Below are 10,264 nucleotides of genomic sequence, written 5' to 3'. Positions count from 1 at the left end.
CGGATACGACTGAGCGACTTCACTTTCACTTTCCACTTTCATGTATTGGAGAAGGAAATGGCAACCCACTCCAGTGTTCTTGCTTGGAGAATCCCAGGGACGGGGGAGCCTGGTGGGCTGCCGTCTATGGGGTCGCACAGAGTTGGACACGACTGAAGCGACTTAGCAGCAGCAGCAGTAATAATATTAAGAGCAATGCCAGCACTTGTGGGTGTGGTGCAGCCGGATTCCTAACTCTTCCGCTGTCGTGCCTCTTCAGAGGTAAGTCTTGCGAGTTCTGTAAGCTGTAATAGTTCCAATTTTTTACAATCTAATTTTTGGGAGCCTGGAGAAGGGGAACAGAGCGTTATGAGGTAAGGACCATACCCCGTATCCGATCTCAGCCACTACCCCTTCCTTCTGGCCCTTCCTCCTCTCCCATCCTTTTCTCTCGTGGAGAAGACCCGTCTGTCCGGGCCCTACACTGCGGGCAGCGGGCAGGCGCAGGGAGGCACGCAGCCTGTGCGGGCTGCACTCGGCGCCTCGGCGCTCCTGGGCTCCGACCCCTTCTGCTGCAGGTGGAAGGCGCCTCGCACAGACCGAGCCTTTGCCTGGAATGGGGAGTGTCTGCAGTGTTTCTGCATTTTCTGGGGCTCAGGAGGGAGATGCTGAGGACCCCCGGTGGCCCCCGGAGGCTGTGGCCCCGCTGCAGGCAGGCTGGTGCACAGCCCCCAGTGAAGGCCTGGCTGCCCCGAGCAGGTACCACCGCCCGGGTCCTCTGCTCCTCCGGGCTGGGCCCCAGCCTCCTGCCCAGGGGCTCCTTGCCACCTTTTTTGGATTAGAAATGTGCTGTACGTTCAGAGTAGACAACCGGTGGCAACAAACAGAACAGGAAAAGGCCTTCATCACCCTCCAGCCGGCAGTGACGACAGTCTGGATGGAGGTTGTAACCAACCAACAGCAAGTGTCCCCAGCGGCTCCTCACCTGGTTGCCAGCGCGCTGCCGTGGCACTTGAGGACAGAGGGCATCATGACTCTGCCCTCAGCTCGCACACAGCTGGGCAGAGGCAGTCAACCACACTCAAGCGACTGAAGCGTCAGGTGATAAGGGAAGATGCTTCGCTGAGATGGACAGATAAGACCTAGAAAGGGCTGTGAAGTAGGCCTAGAGCTGATTGTGAAAGAAGATTGAGAAGGCCCCAGTTGTCAGGAGGACTAGCCGATGTTATTGCCCGGTGTAGCAGTGAAGGACGTGGACTCAGATTCACCCGCCCTGAGGAAGAGTCCTGACCCTCATCATATATGGGCTGTGTGGCCTTGGGCAGACTAGGTAGAGCTTGGAAGCCTCAGTTTTCTGATCTGTAAAATGGGAGGATACTGGTATCTGTCAACTAGGGGACAGCGGGGTCGAGGGAGAAAGTGGATGTGCGAGCTCGTGGAGGAAGGAGCGCGACCGTCATGTCACATCTGCCGGGTAACAGCTTTGGATTGAGCAGAGCAGGAAGGACAGCAGCGTCCCTGTCCTAGAATTTAAGGCTGCAAAGTGGTGACCCAAGGCCAGATGGCACTTGCAGGCATGTTGTGTTTGGTTCATGGAGTATTTAAAGGTTTTTAGAAGGAGGCAGATTGCTTGCACATTCACATATTCCCAGGAATTTCTTGGCAGTCCAGTGGTTAAGACTCTGCTTCCACTGTAGGCCGTGTGGGTTTGGTCTGTGATCGGGGAACGAAGATCCCGCACGCTGCGAGGTGTGGCCAAAAATTAATAAATAAGTAAAATAAAGATGTCCCCTAGAAAAATGAGAAAGTCAGGCAACTTCCCCACATGAAGACAATGGCTGAGTAACAGTGAGCTCAGGTTGATGGCGTGAACTTTGCTAAAATCTCTTGTCCTTTAGGGCCTCCCTCATCCTCTTGGTGTTGGAGTTTGTTCTCACACTTGCATTAAAGGTGATGCTGCTGGTCTGGGAACCACACTGTGAGATCCATGGACCTAGAAAACATGCATCTTTATTTGGCTTTATTTGCAGAAGTAATATTTGCTGACCTTAAAATAAAATGCAGACAATGCAGAAAGGTATAAAATAGAAAGTGAAAATCAATGGCTAATTTCTATCCTTCTGGATGAATTAAGGAAAAAAAAAGTTAATTTTTAAAAATTGCTTGTTTCTTTATAAACTGATGTGCTACAGGCCATACCATATAATTTAAGAGCTGGGAAGGTTAATCTTTCTTTTCCAGATTGGCTTGAAGTTACAATAAATTGAACAGAAGAAGAAAGTGAGGGCTGAGAGGAGGTACAGTGATCAGTAACAGATGGAGACTCAGTGATGAGCTCACTTAACCCCCAGAACAGCTTAGGCGGGGAGGTACTGGTTAATACTCTCCTTTTACAGATGAAGAAATAGAGGCTTAACTCTGTAAGTGACTCACACACATAAGGTCACACAGCCAGTGACAGTGATGTTGGGGTTTGAACAGGAGCAACCTTCATATTCATGCTCCTTGTTCCTGGACCCACTCACTCATTCCTTCTCCCCAGCTTTGCCGGTTGGCATTTACCGATGGTCCCTTAAACACCGGACACTATGCTGAGAGCTGGGGACACAAGGATTTCAGGGATGTGAAGCATGTTCCCATGCTTTGTTCTCTGTGGACTGGATTCAGGATTCCCTGTGGCTGGTGTCTTCTGGAAAGGACACACAAACGCAGCATTTGAGGCACAGTTTCAGGGGTTACACTAAAGCCAGAGCCTCCGCTCATCTCAGACCCGTTCCCGGAGCTTATTTATGAATTTCGAAGCCTCCCGAGCTAAGGATCCTTGATCTTGCAGCATAATCCCCAAGGTTTATCGCAGGGGCACAGAGACTGCGACTTGTGCCTGGGACTGAGCAGGGGCGTTGGTGTTTTGGCGTCGCCCACGATTTGAGTGAGCACCGAGGTCTTGGCGTTCTCATTAGTAGACACAGGGAGGGCTTCACAGGCCTGCGTCTGGGCCGCAGGCTCAGAAGAGCCCCGCACTCGCCGTAATGCTCCGCTGCCACCAGCTTGAAATTCTTAGTAATTTTTGAAAAAGGAGCTCACATTTTCACTTTGCACTGGCCCTTATTAGACGCTGTGGCACCCTAAGAAAGACCCTGGAAGACTCAACATTTGCTGATGGTAATTACTGGGCAAGTATTCATTCATTTCACCCCCACATCCCAGTGTGATCAGTTCTAGTTGTACCCCCATTTTACAGAGAAGTATGTTGTAAATGCAGTCAGTCCTTGAAATGTCTAATGTTACTTAGTAATGAGTGAGCCTTATTAGTGTAATGAGTCTAGAATCTTGCCTATTTGTATAAATTCCTCATCTGTTTTAAACACACAGAAAGTTGCCTCTCTGGGGACCTGACCCAGCTGAGCAGATATTTTCTTCTGTAAACACTAAGTTGTTATCGTCAGTGTTCTACTGGGAGTTCAGGAAGTTTTGATTGATCTTAATTCATCTCCTGAGTGCATCCAAATCCAACTCTCCATCATAATGGAACTGGACCGCGCTGAATTTCAGGCTGGGGTGAGGCTGCAGTTCGGGGCTCCAGCTGCTGGGGGTGACTGCGGGGGGAGACCGGCAGAGCAGAGAAGCCGCCTGCGGTCCCCACAGCTGGACGCAGGTGGCCAGGGAGGAAGCCGCCGTGTCTGGGCCCGATTCCCGGCCCGGTCTGGGAGGGGGCGGGCGATTGAGCAGCGATTCGGAAACTCGAATTTCACCTTTGCCTTCCTCCCAGTGCACTCTCCAGCGCACCGCCTGGAGATCTGTGCCTCGTTCAACGGTGGTTCTTTGAGCACAATTTGGATCGCTAACTCAAAAGAGAACTGAAAGTCTTCTATTTTTGACTAAAAAAAAAAAAAAAAAGAAAGTCTCTGGTACGTTGAAATGCTAAGAGAAATGTGTACTACATTTCTTAATTAGTTTTCTCTAATAAAATACTTTTTATGGTTTTCTGTGCCAACGGTATACTGTTCCCGTAACTATTTGATTAAAAAGGAAAGAGTTCTTTGAAAAACCATAGTACTGTAATACTAGAACTGAAATTATACCTGTTATTCCATACTATTGCCTATGGCATTTTGGACCTTTCTCATTATACTGATTTGTGAGATATTTTGTCTTCTGTGGGGAAACTTTGTGGCCTGTCTTTTTTTTTTTTTTCCCTTCCTTCCTCCCTCACTCTCTCTTTCACCCTTCTTTCTTTCTTCTAAAAGAAATCAACTGCTTTCTCATTGTTGTAAGATATGTATGTGCTGTTTACTATACAATTTCGAGTATGAGATGGCATCCTTTCATGAGAAATTCATTAAAAACTAACACACAGCATTTAAAAAACATATTTCTAAATACTACAGTTGAGCTTGATTGCATGAAATACAACTTGAAGACTGGAAACCGAAATAAATTCCAAAGTATGTTTTTAAACACCCGGGTACTGGGCTCTATGACAGGCAGCTGTGGACACTGAGGGGATGAAAACCCCGTTTGGAAAATTTCCACTTTATTTTTACCATTTACTGAGGTCCTGTGCTAAGAGCATTAAATGGGTCATTTCATTTAATCCTCACAACCATTCAAAGAAGTAATACCATTATCCTTGCATCATCCGTGAGAAATGCCCAGAGAGGTTAAACAGCTTGCTCAAGGATGCGGAGCCACTAACTGGTGGTGCTGGAGATAAAACCACAGCCATCTGGCTGCAAAGCAAGAGCACTTACAACCTGCGTGCATTCTAGGAACCCTGTCTGGTTGAGTTCAGAAGAAAAACTACCAAGGCATCCACAGGGCCTGCAGCCTTGCTTGACTTGTATCTCTTCCCTCCTCTGAGAAGGAAACTGAAAGTGTGATGTCTTTGGTTTGATTCTGTTTAGGCTCCGAGGTTACACTGTCTCTGGGTTCTGCTCCACCCGTAACGACTCACATGGCCATGTGTAGAATACTTTCTTTTCTACCGCTCAGGTTTTCATTCCTGAAAATGTAGATAATAGTGACCTGCCTAACGACATTAAGCCGGGCTTCCCTTGTGGCTCAGCTGGTAAAGAATCCACCTGCAATGCAGGAGACCTGGGTTCCATCCCTGGGTTGGGAAGATTCCCCTGGAGAAGGGAACGGCTACCCACTCCAGTGTTCTGGCCTACTCTGTCCATGGGATTCTCCAGGCAAGAATACTGGAGTGGGTTGCCGTGCCCTCCTCCAGGGCATCTTCCTGACCCAGGGATCAAACCCCAGACTCAAATATGCACTGGAGGCGGGCCCTTCACCACTGGCGCCTCCCAGGAAGCCCTGTGGATGCCTGTAGATAGTGGCAAGTCGTTTCTGAGATAAAAGGTGGTTTATAAGAGGATTGTTGGAGAAGGAAATGGCAACCTACTCCAGAGCTCTTGCCTGGAGAATCCCAGGGACGGAGGAGCCTGGTGGGCTGCCGTCTATGGGGTCGCACAGAGTCGGACACGACTGAAGCGACTTAGCAGCAGCAGCAGCAGCATAAGAGGATTATGAAGGGTCAAAACTCTATGGTTTAGGAATCAGGAGTCCACTGAAGGTTTTTGAACACGGGTGTGGCGTGATTCAGTAGGCATTTTAGGTAGAATCACTTGGGGGTTTACTATGGACTGTTTATTTACTGTGGACCAGCCACATGGTCAAATAGTTTGGGGAAATAATGGTGAGTCAAAACAGAGGTAGGCTCCGGGGCAGGCGACCTCTGAGACGGTTCCCGTGGTCCCCACCCCCTGGTATTCACGCCCCTGGGTGTGGGCTGAAGCCAGTGACTCAGTTCTAATGAAAGAATATGACAGAAGTAAGGGGGTGTCATTTCAAAGCTTGGTTACACAGAGGTGGTGCCGTCTGTGCCATTTGCCCTCTGTTGCTTGTCTCACAGCTCCCTTGCCCTGAGAGGGTCGGTTGCCGTGTTGTGAGCTGCCCTGTGAAGGGGCCCACTTGGCGGGAGCTCAGCAAGGCGTCCAGTCAACAGCCAGACACCCACGTGGTCCCACAGTCCAGCAGCCACAGGCGCCGAGTTCTGCCAACAGCCACACACCCTTCCCCGGGGGACACCTTCCATCAGGCCGCAGCCCCAGCCTGCACTTGGTTTATGTTTTCCACGGTTAGCATAGTTGCACTGTGGGCTTCCCCGGTGGCCCTTGTGGTAAAGAATCCACCCGCCAGTGCAGGAGACCTGGGTTCGATCCCTGGGTCGGGAAGATCCCCTGGAGTAGGACATGGCAATCTGCTCCTGTATTCTTGCCTGGAGAATCCCATGGACAGAGGAGCCTGGAGGGCTACAGTCCATAGGGTCAGAAAGAGTCAGACACAACTGACTTGACTAAACCTCCCCCACACACGTGCTATGTAACTTAAAAATTATTCATTTGGCTGTGCGGGTCTTGGTGGCAGTACTCGAGACTTTCAGTCTTTGCTACGGCATGTGGGAGCCTCAGCTGCGGCATTCAAATTCTTCTGTGGCGTGAAGGGATCTAGTTCCCTGACCAGGAATCAAACTCACGCCCCTGCATCGGGAGTGCAGAGTCTCAGCCACTGGGCCGACGGGGAAGTCCCCCACCCTGCGCGTTAATTGTACCTGGAACTGAGGCATCCATTAAACCACACCCGGATTCCGGAGCCCCTGTGATACTAACTGCAGAAATCACCGCTGCTTTTAGCGGCTTTGTCTGGGGATAATTTGTCTCTCAGAAATGGATAGCCTGATTTCCCTGGTGGCTCAATGGTTAAAGATCCGCCTGCCAATGTAGGGGACACCAGCTCCAGGAAGATCTCACATGCTGTGAAGCAACAAGCCCGAGACTCACAGTTACTGAGCCTGTGCTCCAGGGCCCGGGGTCTGCAACCTGAGTGCCTGTGCTGCCGCTTCTGAAACCCACGTGCCTAAAGCCTGTGCTCCGCAGCGAGAGAAGCCCTGCAGCTCGAGCTGCAGCTAGGGAAGGCTGGAGGGGAGCAACCCAGACCCGGCGAGCCAAAATAAACACACAATTAAATAAGATGAAAAAATGGACAAGTGATGTGGTCTCTGTCCTAATGGAACTTACAGCCTGGGGGAGGAGAGTGAATGTGTGTGGACGCATGCTCGGTGTCTCAGTCGAGTCTGGCTCTTTGTGACCCCGCGGACTGTAGCCCTCCAGGCTCCTCTGTTCATGGGATTTCCCAACAAGAATACGGGAGTGGGGTGCCATTTCCTACTCCAGGGGGTCTTCCCTGCCCAGGGATTGAACCGGCATCTACTGAGTCTCCTGCTTTGGCAGGCAGGTTCTTTACCAGTGACCACCAGGAAAGCCTGGGAGGGAGAGATGGGATTTAAATATGAGGCCAGTTGTGTGGCCTCAGAGCTGTGTCACGTGCGGTGGGAGAGGAGGATGGGTGCTCAAGGATAAGAGCGGGTGCAGGGGCCAGTTCGGAGGTGCCTGCGATGGTCCAGTCTAGGAGGATGGGCTGGACGGGGGTCAGTGGGAGACACAAGATTTCTAGGCAGCAAAACTGGTAGGGCTGGGACTTCGCTGCTGGTCCAGTGGTGAAGACTCCACACTCCCAGTGTAGGGGACCCAGGTTTGATCCCTGGTCAGGGAACTAGATCCCACATGACACAGCTTTAAAAAAAAAAAAAAAGATCTCGAATGCCTCCACTGAAGATCCTGCGTGGCGCAAGGAAGACTGAACGTCCCGTGTGCCACAACTAAGACCAAATAAATAAATATTTAGAAAATTGGTAGGGCTTGTCGATGGTTTGGACACGGAGGATGAGGAGGAAGCAACTGTCAAGACTGACTCATGAATGCTTCTGGCCGGGGAAGCAGCAGAGTCTGGAGACGGGACGCTGTCCAGTTGCTATGTAAAGAGGCCATGAAGACGCAAAGTCAGAGACGGTAGGACAGGCAGAAGCATCCCCAGGGCACCACAGAGAGAATTCGGCAGCTGACTGGCCGTGGGGTAAAGCCTTGGAAAAGGAACCGTCTAGAAGGACGTCGGCCCAGGCGTTCTTTGCTATCTCTATCTTTAACATGCAGAATACGTATCCCATGAAGTACCCTCAAATCTGTCCATTTACACAGAATTAAGCTGGTCTGTGAATGCCTAGAGGGAAGAAGAGAATAATAGAGCTTTTCAATATCCACAAAGTATTATTAAACCCAAAGGGGGAAAAGTACTGTTTTAATGAACCCATTAGATACACTTGGAGACTTATTGCAGGCCGTAGAAGTGACCGGAATGAGCTGGGTGACAGAAACCCTGTTCCTAGTTGAACAGGGCTGTGCTGATGGTCAAGTTTGAATTGTTAGCCTAAATGAGTTTGAATGGAAATAAATGATTTTGATTTGGCAAGACTCATGTGCGGCAATTGCAAACTGATACATTTCTATATATATGGTACGAAAGAATATGCATATACGCACATACATTTCATATATATCAGTATTTAATATACAATGACTATATTACAGATAAATGTACAATATACAAATTACGTTTATCATTTTATTTATTAAATTTTAATTTATAATTAATATATCATCCTTCATTACTTACAAATACACCGAATAAACATCATCTTTCATTCACTTATAAACACACTAATAAATAAATTTAAAAATATTATATATATATATATGATCTCCCTTAATCTAACCTTTAAATCTTTAGTCATCATTCAGCCCAGCTGACGTCTGTGCTCGCACAGAAAGACACCACGCCGTGGTGTCAGCTGTCACCTGCAGGATGTTGCAGCCTGGTGAACAATGCCGTCCATCCACCAGGCGTTCCGGCCGGTTGAGATTAAGACTCTATGTACGTGAGCAGATAAATTTAAGCATTGGAGCTCTCTGCGTTCCAACTCACCCCTCTACATTTTTGTTTAAACAAATTAGGCTTGTAAATACTTGGACAATTTTAACAACACGTGGAGGCCCTCCGTCTTGTTTCTGAGATAAGACAGCACAAAACAGGCCAGACAGCGGCTCTGGCGTCCTGACAGGCCTCTCGGCCCTGCGCTTGCCTTCCCGCAGTCCATTCTCTGCAGGAGTCAGCGATCGTCTCAAAAAGCGAATCGGACCCTGCCGCTGTGGGTTCACACCCTCTCCAGCAGCTCCCACTGGCTGCATCAACCCCCCTCCCCAGGCCCCGGAACCTCTGTGACCGGACCCGCCCGCCTCCCGGCAGCCCTTTCCGCTCTGCGTTGCTCCTGGTCACAGCACGGAGCGACGTGTGATAATGATGCACCAGCCTCGCCCTCCGCCTCTGTCGGGCACGCCTCTGCCTGCCACGGGGCCTTCGCAGTCGCCGCTGTCCACCGGGAGCACACTTCCGGTCGTGTTCCCCAGGGCTGGCGTCTCCTCCTCACTCGAGTGGACTCTCGTGAAGACTGTCCCTCCTCCGGTCCTTTCTCCCGTCATGCTGTTTTATTGCCACAGGCTCACGCGTGTCATTGCCTGAAACGACCTTTCTTGACTGTCCGTGGGAACTGGTTTTTGGCAGTCTCTCTCACCCGGGTGCCTCCTCCAACAGGGCTGTGTCCTTTTCCGTCTCCTTCACCACTGTCTCTCCAGATCCTAGGACACTGCTTGGCACTTAGTAGATGCTCAAAAAAATCAAATTTTTTTTTATTTAAATAGGTTTATTAAATGGACATGGAACAACTCCTTTTCCCAATAGGAAAAGGAGTACGTCAAGGCTGTATATTGTCACCCTGCTTATTTAACTTCTATGCAGAGTACATCATGAGAAACGCTGGGCTGGAAAAAGCACAAGCTGGAATTAAGATTGCCAGGAGAAATATCAATAACCTCAGATATGCAGATGACACCACCCTTATGGCAGAAAGTGAAGAGGAACTAAAAAGCCTCTTGATGAAAGTGAAAGTGGAGAGTGAAAAAGTTGGCTTAAAGCTCAACATTTAGAAAACGAAGATCATGGCATCCGGTCCCATCACTTCATGGGAAATAGATGGGGAAACAGTGGAAACAGTGTCAGACTTTATTTTTCTGGGCTCCAAAATCACTGCAGATGGTGATTGCAGCCATGAAATTAAAAGACACTTACTCCTTGGAAGGAAAGTTATGACCAACCTAGATAGCATATTCAAAAGCAGAGACATTACTTTGCCAACAAAGGTCCGTCTAGTCAAGGCTATGGTTTTTCCAGTGGTCATGTATGGATGTGAGAGTTGGACTGTGAAGAAAGCTGAGCGCCGAAGAATTGATGCTTTTGAACTGTGGTGTTGGAGAAGACTCTTGAGAGTCCCTTG

This window comes from Bubalus bubalis, chromosome 14 (genome assembly GCF_019923935.1).
Source record: "Bubalus bubalis isolate 160015118507 breed Murrah chromosome 14, NDDB_SH_1, whole genome shotgun sequence".
Taxonomy (NCBI): Eukaryota; Metazoa; Chordata; class Mammalia; order Artiodactyla; family Bovidae; genus Bubalus; species Bubalus bubalis.
The sequence above is the reverse complement of the archived record's forward strand: the minus strand, read 5'-3'. Positions refer to the sequence as shown.